Consider the following 15608-nt stretch of genomic DNA (forward strand, 5'->3'; position numbering starts at 1 on the left):
TACACGTGGTTCAGTTGGCGCATAGTCTGAACTGGAAGCGGAAACAGCTCGGGAACTTGTCAAGCAAAACCGTTCATCCATACTTAGGATGATAGTTTCAAACAGAGGATGCATACGCATACCTCTATCCCTATTCATAATATTGTGGTCGGATGAACAGATTCGTAGGCTCTTGAGCCATTTACGGTTCCAGAACCCATGCGCTCGATCCACAGTAACTGCATCCTCTGGGGAGATTTGATGCTGCATCTCCCAAAAATGTTCAGCCACAGCAGACTTATTGTAATCAGCGGTTTTTATAGCATTTGCATATTCCCCCAGACGATCTTTGAGCCGTCGTTTTGTCTCACCCACATAACATTCCCCACAATCTGGGCATTTTATCCTGTATACTACTCCACTACACTCAGATCCTTTGCTATTGGGTCTTTTACCTGAGACAACACTGTGTGCAACCTCCGCCCGGGAAGCTGCACACAGCATGTTTTATAACCCCGCAAAACTCTAGCAAGATGCTCAGTAAGGCCCAGATAGTAAGGAATGTATGCGGTAGCCACAGGAACAAACAGTTCCAGACAGTTGGACCCTATTCCTCTACTAAATCTGTCTATGCTCCTCTGGGGGTATGGGGGTTGGACCCTATTCCTCTACTAAATCTGTCTATGCTCCTCTTGGGGTATCCGCATTTTCTAAGGTCTGTTGTGACTCGTCTAATTTCACATTCTTTGTCCTCAGAGGTAGTGCAGTGTGACTCTGCTCTATCTAGTAGAGCTTTCACTACACTATTCTTATGCTGCCCAGCATGTGCTGAACTATAATGGGTGTACTGGCCTCTGCCATGGGTTTTTTAAACACTGAAGTTTTAAGCTTAGGGCCTATCCTAGAGACCAGTACATCCAAGAATGGAAGGGTACCTCCTGTCTCCACCTCTGAGGTAAATTGTATAAATTGGGAGAAGCTATTAAGGCAATGGAGTGCATCATCCTCTCTCCCCTTCTGGACCACGGTGATGGTATCATCAACATACCCTTTCTATTTCTTTATGGGAAACTGACATCCACTAAAAACCCTATCATCTAACTCCTCCATGGCCAAATTGGCTACGATGGTGCTAATGGGAGATCCCATGGCTGTACCGTGAACCTGTTTGTACATAACACCTTGGTACACCATAGTGGTGCTGGCCAGACAAAGTTCCACACCAGAACAAATATCCTCTACATTTTAAAGTGATCTATTACCCAAAGAGACATCATTACTCAAAGCTGTTCTAACACAATATATTCCATGTTTAATTGGAATGCATGTGAATAGTGACACCACATCAAAAGAAATCATGCTCTCGTTTTCATTTACAATCACATCTTTCACAAAACTCACAAATTCTTTACTGTCTTTTATGACATAGTTGGACTGGCCCACTATAGGCGAAATCAATTTAGCCAAATACCCTGACAAAGCATATGTGGGGCATCCTATAAACGATGCAATATGTCTGAGTGGGACTTCTGTCTTCTGAGTTTTTGGAAGTCCATAAAACCTAGGGAGTTGACATCCAGTAGCATGTAAGAACCAAAAGGTCTCCCTGGAAATCTTCTCTGCCTTTAACCGAGCCTGTACCAGTTTATTAACGCGCCGCTCTAGGCCAACCAACGGGTTTCTCTGAGTAACTTTATACGTATTATTGTTCTATAAAAGGTCCATTGCTTTTTTGTGATAGTCTTCTTTGTTTAGGACAACCGTCGATCTGCCCTTGTCCGCAGGTAAAACCACAATTCCATCGTCTTTTCTCAGTTCATTCAAGGCTTTTCTTTGACTAAAGTTAAGATTCAGAGATACTTTCTTTACCTGGCTCAAAATAACGGCAGATTTCACCCGGATCTCATTAGCTAGGGCCTCCGGTAGCTTGCATGGCCCATTCAATACCCATTGCTATTTCCGCATTGGGAGGTTTGGGAGGTACAAGCGTAAACTTAGGACCTAAATCTTCTCTGCCTTTAACCAAGCCTGGTACAGGCTTGGTTAAAGGCAGAGAAGATTTCCAGGGAGACCTTTTGGTTCTTACATGCTACTGGATGTCAACTCCCTAGGTTTTATGGACTTCCAAAAACTCAGAAGACAGAAGTCCCACTCAGACATATTGCATCGTTTATAGGAAGCCCCACATATGCTTTGTCAAGGTATTTGGCTAAATTGATTTCGCCTATAGTAGGCCAGTCCAACTATGTCATAAAAGACAGTAAAGAATTTGTGAGTTTTGTGGAAGGTTTGATTGTAAATGAAAACGAGAGCATGATTTCTTTTGATGTGGTGTCACTATTCACATGCATTCCAATTAAACATGGAATATATTGTGTTAGAAAAGCTTTGAGTAATGATGTCTCTTTGGGTAATAGATCACTTTTAAATGTAGAGGATATTTGTTCTGGTGTGGAACTTTGTCTGGCCAGCACCACTATGGTGTACCAAGGTGTTATGTACAAACAGGTTCACGGTACAGCCATGGGATCTCCCATTAGCGCCATTGTGGCCAATTTAGCCATGGAGGAGTTAGAGGATAGGGTGTTTAGTGGATGTCAGTTTCCCATAAAGAAATGGAAAAGGTATGTTGATGATACCTTCACCGTGGTCCAGAAGGGGAGAGAGGATGATGCACTCCATTGGCTTAATAGCTTCTCCCAATTTATACAATTTACCTCAGAGGTGGAGACAGGAGGTAGCCTTCCATTCTTGGATGTACTGGTCTCTAGGATAGGCCCTAAGCTTAAAACTTCAGTGTTTAAAAAACCCATGGCAGAGGCCAGTACACCCATTATAGTTCAGCACAAGCTGGGCAGCATAAGAATAGTGTAGTGAAAGCTCTACTAGATAGAGCAGAGTCACACTGCACTACCTCTGAGGACAAAGAATGTGAAATTAGACGAGTCACAGCAGACCTTAGAAAATGAGGATACCCCCAGAGGATCATAGACAGATTTAGTAGAGGAATAGAGTCCAACCGTCGGGAACCATTTGATCCTGTGGCTACCGCATACATTCCTTACTATCCGGGCCTTACTCAGCATCTTGCAAGAGTTTTGCAGGGTTATAAAACACGCTGTGTGCAGCTTCCCGGGTGGAGGTTGCACACAGTGTTGTCTCAAGTAAAAGACCCAATAGCAAAGGACCTGAGTAGTGGAGTAGTATACAGGATAAAATGCCTGGATTGTGGGGAATGTTATGTGGGCGAGACAAAACGATGGCTCAAAGATCATCTTGGGGGAACATGCAAATGTTATAAAAACCGCTGATTACAATAAGTCTGCTGTGGCTGAACATTTTTGGGAGATGCAGCATCAAATCTCCCCAGAGGATGCGGTTATTGTGGATCGAGCACATGGGTTCTGAAACCGTAAATGGCTCGAGAGCCTACGAATCTGTTCATCCGACCATAATATTATGAATAGGGACAGAGGTATGCATATCCATCCTCTGTTTGAAACTATCATCCTAAGTACGGATGAACGGTTTTGCTTGACATGTTCTCGAGCTGTTTCCACTTCCAGTTCAGAACATGCGCCGACTGAACCACGTGTATAAGTACAGTGAACCTGTTATATAAGGACATGCTACAGGAAGTTTTGTTACTGCTGAGGAAGGAAGCCGATGCTTCCAAAAGCTCCAGATTTTTATCGTTTTTATCGCAAGGATTTCGTCATAGTTTAATGTTTTTTTTACAATGTACATAATTTAATTTAATATAATAGCAGTTTTTGTAAATATTTATTTTATTTTATTTGTAAATATTTTAGTTACAGTAAAATACTTATATTTTCATGGTTAAAGGTGCATCCTCTGAGGTTGGCCAAAATATGAATTTGGCCAACCTCAGAGGCCTTTTTCAGGATATGGGTTTTGTACTTAGGCCAAGTGGCAAGACACTTCTCATTTTCGAAAACCAGAATAACAGCCATAATTTTTTACTAATTTTTTTATTCATTTGGTTGTCATTGACTCTCATTGACTCTGTTAAGAAGAAGAATCATGTAAGTAATAAAATTTAATAATAGACACTATCACTTTATCATATGAAGTATTTAATTGGTTTATTGGTCTGAAAAGGCAAATTAATACAATTAGACCAAAGAAGAAGATGAAGTCCCAAACAGTCAGTTTATTTATTTTGAAACAGTATATAAATTGACTGTTTCAAATTTCTATGTTGAAATTCATTTTTGGGCCTCTATTTTGGTTTTAGGAGCAGTCTATAACTTGATCATAGCTGATAAAAAAAAGTGTACTGCATATCACACCTATAAAGCTAAACTGTTCTCCCTTAAAGTACTGCTGTGACAAACTTTGTGACGTAGTGCTTATTTCATGTTGATACAAATATGATCCCTCTTTAAAGAATTGCCACAGTTCAGGTGGAAAATAATGCAAGAAAGCAAGCTTATGCAGCATCAGCCAAAAAAAGCCAACACTTCCCATTTCACTTGTCCATCCCCCTCTAACAGTTAAAGAACTCATCTAGTTCTTCCTTGAATTTATTCAAACTACTGACCTCTGCAAAACCAGATGTGAGTTTATTCCAACAACTAACCAACCTTTAGATGAAGACAAGTTTATGCAGATCTGACCTGCACCTTCAAATTTGAATTTATGCCTCCTCATGTGTAGAGGAAGGATTTCATCAGAATTAAGCTTAGTCAATCCATTTAAAGCCTTAAACACCTCATTCAGCTCTCCTTGACACAGGTGCTGCAGTTTGCAGAATTGGATCCTCTCCTGGTAATAGTACCCTTTTGTTTCTCACACTAATCTTGTTGCTCTTCTGTGCACAACATCCACATCTTTTTTAAAATATTACCATTGCCTTATACAATGAGATAGTCACCTCCTTATCGCTGCTGGTAAAATTTCTATGTATCATTGACAGAACACCAGGAGCTGTCCTGTTTTATCATTTTTATCCATATGTATAGTAGGTGTGTACAATTGTAGGTTCATGGATTGATTTATATATTATGCATGCTGAGAAACCAAAATAACTCTTTGGGAGGAACTATACTCCCTCCACTTGCAATTGGCTAACTACAGCTTCATTTGAAGAGGATTTCTCTTGCTTTTGTATATGTGTGTGTGTGTGTGTGTGTGTGTGTGTGTGTGTGTGTGTGTGTGTGTGTGTGTGTGTGTGTGTGTCATGATCAGTCAGAGCTGGATGTTTTCTATATATCCACATAGCAGCTTGGCAGTGATGAATGTAATACTCTGTGAAGCCAGTCATGCGTATTGTGCCAGTATCGTATATTAGTGTCATGAAGAGTTGTATATGTTGTTTGACTGGCCACTTAGCAACCGGGAAGAGACAACACAAGATAGTATTCCCTTGGCCCCCATTCCCTAGGTACTTGAAGGCAGGCCAGTTCCATCAGTTTCTAGCCCTAACGAGAACAAGGATCTATGAGAAGAGGGGATAAGGAGGAAGGACAGAGGAAGAGGTGTTAGGAATAAGAAGGCTCTCCCTACAATCTATCCCTAAAAGTAGTGGCAGGCTAAATCCCACTCCAGTCCAAAGCTCAGAATCTGCAAGGTATTCCATCCTGGAACTAAGTCCAGGGTCAGCAAAAGGAGCTCATCCTGAGTGGGAGCCAAAGATCAATAGCGTTATTCCACTCCCAGACCAAAGTCTGAGTTCTACAAGTTGTTCCATTTTCTGAGGTAAATGAAGCATGGGCAATTGGGTGATAAGCACAACAGCAAATTGGAACAGGGGCAGTGAGGTCAGGGGTGAAGTGAGATGAGCACTAGAGATAGTCATTGATTCCTTCCTGAGTACACAGATTTGGTGACTACAAGAATTTAACCACTTTATACACCAAGGATGCAAAGAATGATTTGACTGGATATGAGGAGCAACCATAATATTGAGTAGTCATTTGAAGAATAATTCCACAAGTAGTTTAGCATCTAGTAATGTCAGGTTACCAAAGGGAAAATCCCATCCAAGGCCAAGAGGGGGACTATAGATCAGCAAATGGTCCTACCCTCGAAGCACAAATTGGTAATTTATCCCACTCCAAGCACAGCTGATGTTTAGGGTTAGTGTTGAGTTCTACCATCTGAGGTTATTCTGGGCCTTCAAGAGTTATGGCGATGGCAATAACTGATGGAAGATGGGATGGGAAATGATTTACTCCATGCTATTCTCTTCTGATATTGAAAGCAGAAGTAGTAGAGTTGGTCAGATGCAGGAGGTGTGCCCTGAATTAGTTGTTTTTCATTCTCTCAGGGAAGGGCCCCTATAGCAGCAGTGAGAATTTGTCTGGCCTGGTCATAATAGGGACAACAATACAAAATTTGTTCCAGGAGCATGGTATAGTACAGCAGATCATCAGTTATCTGGAATTTATGTAAGTTGCAAACTTGCGGCAAATTAGGGTCTAGTTTTGGTGTCAGCAAAGATTGCATCTGGGATAAAGCTTCTTGTCACTTCTTTTCTTGCCACTTAACATTTCTTGTCCTTTCTCTTTTGACATCATTTGTAAGAGCAATGTTGATGTGCTGTGGGTCTCTGCAGGAAGGTTACATTTCAGACAGTAAGAAAGACCATAGAGTACCACTTCCGGTCCTATTGGGAGTTCTCCAGATAATACCTGTAATGCCAGTGTGTAAACCATCTTGTATGCACATATCATGATTAAGAGCAAAGGTCACTGAGCCGAACAAGACACGAATGCCGCTACGCATTTGTATCTCACTACGAAAACACGTTTGCTCATTCATATTGAGTGAATGTCTTTTCATAGTGCTCCTGGGTCTCAAGTGCAGGGAGAGCATAGTGATTAAAAAGGTTAGATAATTGGGTTTAATTTATATCTTTAATATATTGTAAAGTTTGTTTTGATATATGTTTTTTTTTTTTCCTGTAATAGTTTGTAAGGCAAAGGTATAGAAAGTCAACACGAGACCCATGGGAAACGTCTTCTAACTTATGCGGAAAATTAGTTTCCCGATACTGCACTCTAGCATTGCTCGCTTGGTAAACAGACGGTAGGTGTTATCGGTCTGGAGCAGAAGTTGAGAACGATATATTGATTAACAGGTAGGCATGACAAACGATGTGCTGATTGGTGGGTGAACACAACAGATGATAACATCGGTTTAGTATAACTTGCCCTAATCTCAGAAGCACTAATGGTCACTTGCCTCAGTGGTAACTTGTCCTAATAAGCGCTTTCCATAATGGTTAAAAAAGGTAAGGTTACCTCCACTTGAATCCCATGGGAGCTTGAAACCCTCCCGAAGTGGAGGGGTAACCTGACCATTTTTCTTTAGAATCATGGGCAGACTAGTGCATAAATTGTTTATTAAGAAAAAATTATTTTTTTTATTTTGTTGTTCAATAATATGCCCTAATAGTGAAAAAAGATCATGTTACCTCCACCTGAATCCCATAGGAGCTTGAACCCCCTCCCAAAGTTTAGGGGTAACTGACCTTTTTCCTTTAGAATCATGGGTGAACTAGTGCATAAATTGTTTATTAACAAAATATAAATTTTTTATTACTGTATTTTGATTTTTAAAGACACCCACACAGATACACACATATCATGTTATGGGACTATATGAGAGCTTGAACGACATAGTGAATACCCTCGAAGGATCTAAATTGAGGGGCCCATCAAACTCTTAGCTGCCCACATCAACACCAGAGCTTGCACTTGAACATCACACAACACAGCGGCAACCCCCAAGGCAGAATGCACTAATCCCACAGGAACTAGTAGTTGTCGGTGACTCTATTTTCAGGGAAATGGGGAACATATTGTGCAATAAGGATAGGTGAAGCAGGACCACAGTATGTCTGACGGGGGCAAAGGTTGATGACATTGTAAAACAGATATCATCTTTTAAGGGCACAAAAGGTGATATTGTTGTACACGTTGGCACAAATGATATTAAGAGTAGGAGACCGGCGGAATTACTTAACAAGTACAGGTCACAGTTGAAAAAAGCCATGAATTAAGGTTGTATTTGAAAGTGTGTGCAATTCTGCCCAGACATGATAGCGGCGAGTATATGATGAGAGCCCTGTTGATCAATTCAGCCCTGGAGAGATTGTGCAAGGCTCAAGGGGTAAAATTTTTCTCAGCTGGTCTGTGCTTGCTAACAGGAGAGACTGCTTTTACAGGGATGGGATACACTTAAATAGAAAGGGTGCAAGAATATTTGCTGATGCTATCGAGGCAGTGTTAGGTGGGTCAGAAAACTGCTGCTTGGGGGATACACGGACTAATAGATTAACAGTAGCTGCTTTCAGAGGTGAAAGTGATTCTTGCGCTGCTTCCATTGAAATGCAATTCAGCAGCAGCCTCGAAAACAAGATGCAGGGATTTCAGAAACTGATGGGATTCATTGCGGTATAAGTAAACACATGGGTTGTGTTAGGGTAGCTAACAAGAGGAACAGATGCATGTATACTTGCATGTACACCGATGATAGGAGTGAGTTTGGTAAAGAAATTTGATGAATTTGAGGTGTTGGTCAAAACATCAAAGGCAGATATTGTTGGGATATCAGAGACATGGTGACACACAGATATAAGGAATGCAGAAATGGAATTTGGGGAGTACAATGTGTACAGGAAGAAAGGATAGGAAGGTTGGAGGGTTTATGCTATTAGTTAAGAACACATAAAATCCAAGGACGTACGGCGCTCCGTAGCCAGGTGGGCAGGAGCAGTAGTGCGTAGCACATGCTTCTTGATTAGACTGGGGTTTGAACCCATGACCACCAAATACGGAGGATGCGGAAAGGTCAGGGAATGACCACCGCATATCCCCGGAGCAATATGGCCTTAGTTGCTAATGCTCATAAAAAACAAATAACAACATCAAACAACAACAAGGCAGTACAACCAGTCGACATGGCTATACAGTGCAGTGTCGAGTCAGTTTGGTGTAACACAAGCACTGGGAAATCAAAATTGAGAGTAGGAGTGTGTTATAGGCCTAATGGCGCTTATAAGTATAATAAACAAGTTCACCAGTAAATCAGAAAGTCTTATAATGTGGAGATTTTAATTTTCCAGATATTGACGGAAATCTGTGGGTTGGTCACTAACACACTAGCAAAACTTTTTTGGATTTATTGGATGATTGTTTTCTATAGCAGCATGTTCGGGAGGCAACTAGAGACAGTAATAATCTTGATCTGTTTATCAGTAGTGATACTTCGTGCATTAAGAATCTGCAGATGAAGGAACCACTAGGTGGCAGTGATCACATTGTGCTGAAGTGGGATTTACTCAAAGAGGTAACTACCATCAGGGATAAAGGGAAGGGTTTTTGCTTTCATAAAAGCGACTATGGAGATCTGAGACAGTATTTAAATTCTATATGGTGGGACCAACTGATGATGTTACCAACAACAAATTTAAAATGGGAAGCATTCAAAGAATTAATCTTGGAAGCCACTAGGTTTATCATACCAACTAAGAAATATTGTTCAGATTTTGGCCTAAATGGATGTCAGGTGAACTAATGAGACATGTGGCAGAGAAGAAAAATGCATTGAATACATATAAATTTAATTGGTGACACAGAAGCCTACGATAGATATAAGCTGGTCTGTAACCAAGTCACAAAGGAGGCTAGGCAAGCAAAGGCAGATTACGAGAAATCTTTGATAAAGGATGCAAAGAAAACCAGGAAAGAGTTCTTTGCCTATGTAAACTCTAGAAGGAAGGAGATGAATCAGATTAGTCCACTGGATATCGTTTGCTCAACTCTTGATGATCCTGCTCAAGTAGCTAACAAACTAAATGAGTATTTTGCATCTACATTCACACATGAGGAGTTATTCAGGGAGGGTAATGCCAGAGGTGAATTAAACAATGGCAGTGAGCTATATGATTTTGTAATAACTGAGAGCAAAGTGAAGGAGAAATTGTTGAAAATAAACATAAGAAAGGCAACTGGGGTGGATGGAATCTATCCAGTTCTATTAAAGGAGGTAGCAAAGGAAGTAAGTAAACTCTTAGCCATAATTATGAGAGCTTCTTTGGACTTAGGTACTGATCTGACCCATGGACTTAAGATGTGCAAATGTGACCACAATTCACAAAGGAGAATCAAAGAGCGACACAAGTAATTATAGACTTGTTAGTTTAACATCTGTTCCAGGGAAATTAATGGAGGCACTGGTTAAAGAAGCACTGCAGGATAATCTAGACAAGACTTCAGTTACAGCTCGGACTCAGCATGGTTTTGTTAAGGGGAAGTTTTGTCTGACCAATTTGATTGGATACCATGATGTGATCACAAAGGAACTGGATGCAAAAAATAATTTTGATATCATATATTTGGATCTTAGAAAGCCTTTTGATACTGTTGCACAATGAAGACTGCTGCACAAATTGGAGCAGAGTGGCATTGGGGGCAAATTGCTGCTATGGATAAAGAAGTAATCAATGGACACTGCTCTTTTTGGACTAATGGTATTAGTGGAGTCCCCCAGGGTTCACACGCTTCTAGATTAGACTGGGGTTCGAGCCCGTCACCACCAAATACGGAGGATGCGGAAAGGTCAGGGAATAACCACCACATATCCTTGGAGCAATATGGCCTTAGTTGCTAATGCTCCTAAAAACCAAACAACAACAACAACCCCCAGGGTTCAATGTTGAGTCCATTGTTGTTTTCTGTATTCATTAATGATATTGATGATGGAATATCAGGCTTATTTTCCAAGTTAGCATTAGCATTAGTAGAGGCATTTGATGCAAGAAAGCAAGCTTATGCAGCATCAGCCAAAAAAAAAAAAAAAACCCACTTCCACTTCACCCCTCTGTTCGTTCAAAATACCTGTCCAGCTGAGCCTTAAACTTATTTAGGCTATCAACCTCCACCACAAGTGATGGAAGTCTGTTCCACCAACCAACCACCCGCTGGCTAAAGGCAAATTTCCGCACGTCTATCCTACATCTGTCTTTCCTCAATTTGAATTTATGCCCTCTCAGGTGATTTTTCTGAGCTAGAGGAAGAATCCCATCAGCATCGAGCATGCTTAAACCATTCAAGGCTTTATACACCTCTATCAGATCACCTCGCTGGTGCCTAGTCTCCAGACACTGTAATTTGCAAAACTTAAGCCTTTCTTCGTAAGAGCACCCCTTTGTTCCATTCACTAATCTTGTTGCCCTTCTCTGTACTCGTTCCAGCAGCTCTACATCCTTCTTGAAATGAGGCCTCCAGACCTGTATACAGTACTCTAGGTGTGGCCTGACCATCGTCTTATACAATGGAATAATCACCTCCTTATCCCTGCTGGAAAAATTCCTGTATATCATTGACAATACTCCATGAGCTACTCTTGCAGCCCGTCTGCACTGCTCAGAGAACTTCATATCTGCCTGCACAACCACCCCCAAGTCCCTTTCATTCTCTACCACTGTCAGTGTAGTACCACAGAGTTGATACGTTGCTCTGGGGTTGCTGTTTCTCATGTGTAGTACTTTACATTTGTCAATGTTAAACTTCATTTGCCACCTCTCAGCCCATCTGCTCAACCTTTCCAGATCCTGTTGCAGCAGCATAGTGTCAGTAGTGTCCTTGACAACCCTGCGAACCTTTGTATCGTCTGCAAACTTGGACATTAAGCCCGATATACCATCATCAATATCATTTATAAATACAGAAAACAATAATGGACCCAACACTGAGCCCTGAGGGACTCCACTAATAACATCAGTCCACGATGAGCAGTGTCCATTGATTACCACTCTCTGTCTTCTCCCCCCTCAACCACCCCTTTATCCATAGCAGCAATTTGCCTCCAATGTCACACTGCTCCAATTTGTGTAGCAGTCTTCCATGTGCAACAGTATCAAAAGCCTTTCTAAGATCCAAGTATATAATATCAAAGTTATTCCCTGCATCCAGTTCTTTTGTGACTGCATCATAGTATCCCATCAAGTTGGTCAGGCAAGACTTCCCCTTAACAAAACCATGCTGTGTCTGAGCTATAACTGAAGTCTTGTCTAAATGATCCTGCAGTGCTTCTTTAACCAGTGCCTCCATTAATTTTCCTGGAACAGAAGTTAAGCTCACAGGTCTATAATTACTTGTGTCAGCCTTTGATCCTCCTTTGTGAATTGGGTTCACATTTGCACATTTCCAGTCTATGGGTACCTCCCCTGAGTCCAAGGAAGCTCTCATAATTATGGCTAAGGGTTTGCTTACTTCCTTTGCTGCCTCCTTTAATATAACTGGATAGATCCCATCCACCCCGGGTGCCTTTCTTGTGTTTATCTTCAACAGTTTCTCCTCCACTTTACTCCCAGTTATTTCAAGATTCTGTAGCTTACTGCTAGAGTTGAATACACCTCTGGCATTCCCCTCGCTGAATAACTCCTCATGTGTGAATGTCGATGCAAAATATTCATTTAGTTTGTTAGCTACCTGAGCAGGATCATCAACACTTGACCCATCAATATCAAGTGGACCAATCTGATTTATCCCCTTCCTTCTAGAGTTTACATAAGTAAAGAACTCTTTGCTGTTTTTCTTTGCATCCCTTGCCAAGGATTTCTCGTAATCTGCCTTCGCCTGCCTAACCTCCTTTGTAACTTGGTTGCATATCAACTTGTATCTATCATAGGCTTCTGTGTCATGTGTTAATTTGTATGTATCCCATGCATTTTTCTTCTCTGCCATATGCCTCATTAGTTCATCTGACATCCATTTTGGCCTAAACCTTGAACAATATTTCTTAGTTGGTATGTAAAGCCTAGTAGCTTCCAAGATAAGTTCTTTGAATGCTTCCCATTTTGAATTTGCTGTTGGTAATATCATCAGTTGGTCCCACTGTATAGAATTTAAATACTGTCTCAGTCCATCTTAGTCGCCTTTACGGAAGCAATAACCCTTCCCTTTACCCCTAATGGTAGTTACCTCTTTGAGTAAATCCCACTTCAGCACACTGTGATCACTGCCACCTAGTGGTTCATTTATCTGCAGATTCTTAATGCATGAAGAATCACTGCTGATAATCAAATCAAGAGTATTACTCCCTCTAGTTGCCTCCCGAACATGCTGATGTAGAAAACAATCATCCAATAAATCCACAAAAGCCCTGCTAGTGTGTGATTAACCAGCCCCCAAATTCCAGTCAATATCTGGGAAATTAAAATCTCCCATTATAAGACACTCTGATTTACTGGCCCACTCTATTTCCCTGTACAGTTCCTTATTATACTCATCAGAGTCATTAGGCCTATAGCACACTCCTACTCTCAATTTTGATCTCCCAATGCTTATGTCACACCAAACTGACTCAACACTGCACTGTCCAGCGATGTCGACTGGCTTCACTTCCTTGGTTTTTATGTGTTTCTTAACTAATAGCATAACCCCTCCCCCCTTCCTATCCTGTCTATCCTTTCTGTAGACGTTGTACTCCCCAAATTGCAGTTCTGCATCCCTTATATCTGTGTGACACCAGGTCTCTGATATCCCAACAATATCTGCCTTCGATGTTTTGAGCAATAACTCAAATTCATCAAATTTATTTACTAAACTCCTAGCATTGGTGTACACGCAAGTATACCTGCACCTGTTTCTATTCTTAGCTACCCTAACACAACCCATGTGTTTACTTGTACCGCAATGGCCCCCAGCAGTCTCTGAAATACCATGCATCTTGTTTTTCAGGCTTCTGCTCATTCTAATAGAAGCAGTGCAAGAATCTCTTTCACCTCTGCCAGTGGCTACTGTCAATCTATTGGTCTTTGTCTCCCCCCAAGCTAGCAGTTTTCCGACCCACCTAACACTGCCTCGATAGCATCAGCAAATATTCTTGCACCCTTTCTATTTAAGTGTATCCCATCCCTGTAGAAGCAATCTCTCCTGTTAACAAGTACAGTCCAGGCTGAAAAAAATTCTACCCCTTGAGCCTTGCACAATCTTTCCAGGGCCGAATTGATCGACAAGGCTCTCATCATATACTCCCTCCTATCGTGTCTGGGCAGAATTGCAGACACTTTCAAATTCAACCCTAATTCTCGGCTTTTGTTCAACAGTGACCTGTACTTGTTAAGTAATTCTGCCGGTCTCCTACTCTTAATATTATTAGTGCCAACGTGTACAACTATATCACCTTTTGTGCCCTTAAAAGATGATATTCGCTCTACAACGTCATCAACCTTTGCCCCTGGCAGACATACCCTGGTCCTGTTCCACCTATCTTTTTTACAAAGCATGTTCCCCGTTTCCCTGACAATAGAGTCACCAACAGCTACTAGTTCCTTCGGGACCAGCGCATTCTGCCTTACCGGTTGTCTCTGTGTCACGCGATGTCCAAGTGCAAGCTCTGGCGTTGATGTGGGCAGCTGAGAGCTTGATGGGCCCCTCAATTTAGTTTCTTCGAGGGCATCCACCCTGTCCTTCAAGCTCTCATATAGGCCCACAAGAACGCCGAGTTGTTGCCTGATATCGATACACTCCTTGCATCGCGCACACACAAAGACATCCCCCTTGGCAGTATCATGTCCCGTACCTGATTGCTGTGCAAACATCAATCAAACAGTACATTTTATAAGGCTGTGAGTCAGAGGACAACTGCCCCCCCTCAGTTCTGCTCTGAGCCACAGCACTTCCATTAGCTTGAGCCTTTTGCTTTGCTGCTCTGGTCTGAGTCATGATTCTATTAATTTATTAATTAATTATGTTATGTTATTAATTATATTATGTTTGTAATCTAAGTCGTTATATGTATTTATTTAAACGTACAATTTAACTGCTAACGAAGTTCAACTAACGCTAAGTTTGCAGATGATACGAAGGTCAGCATGGTTAATGACATTAATGACAGTACGCTGCTGCGACAGGATCTAGAAAAGTTGAGCAGATGGGCTGAGAGGTGGCTACTGAAGTTTAATATTGACAAATGTAAAGTACTGCATACGGGAAGCAGTAACCGCAGAGTAACGTATCAACTGTGTGGTACTACACTGACAGTGGTAGAGAATGAAAAGGACCTGGGAGTAATTGTGCAGGCAGATATGAAGTTCTCTGAGCAGTGCAGATGGGCTGCAAGAGTAGCTAATGGTGTCTTGTCAGTGATATACAGGAATGTTTCTAGCAGGGATGAGGTGATTATACAAGGTGATTATCCCCTTGTATAAGGCAATGGTCAGGCCACACCTTGAGTACTGTATACAGGTCTGGAGGCCTATTTTAAGAAGGATGTGGAGCTGCTGGAATGAGTATAGAGAAGGGCAACAAGATTAGTGAATTGAACAAAGAGTTGCTGTTAAAAAGAAAGGCTTAAAGTTTTGCAAATTACAGTGTCTGGAGACTAGGCACCTGTGAGATGATCTGATTGAGGTGTATAAAGCCTTGAATGGTTTGAGCATGCTCAATGCTGATGGGATGGGATTCTTTCTCTTGCTCAGAATAATCACCTGAGAGGGCATAAATTCAAATTGAGGAAAGATAGTTTTAGGATAGATGTGCAGAAGTTTGCCTTTAGCCAGCGTGTGGTTGATTGCTGGAAGAAACTGCCATCTGTCGTTGTAGAAGTTGATAGCTTAAATAGATTCAAGGCAAAACTAGACAAAAATTTGG

General features: G+C 41.4%; 1 protein-coding gene across 6 annotated transcripts in view; it reads left to right on the forward strand.

The window, feature by feature from the left end:
• The window catches only part of LOC150076142 (serine/threonine-protein kinase SIK2-like), a 362913-nt gene that overhangs the window by 259459 nt on the left and 87846 nt on the right, over positions 1 to 15608 (forward strand). The gene's annotated exons all lie outside the window — the stretch shown is intronic.

Source organism: Mastigoproctus giganteus, chromosome 13, assembly GCF_048544385.1.
Source record: "Mastigoproctus giganteus isolate SK-2022 chromosome 13, ASM4854438v1, whole genome shotgun sequence".
NCBI lineage: Eukaryota > Metazoa > Arthropoda > Arachnida > Uropygi > Thelyphonidae > Mastigoproctus > Mastigoproctus giganteus.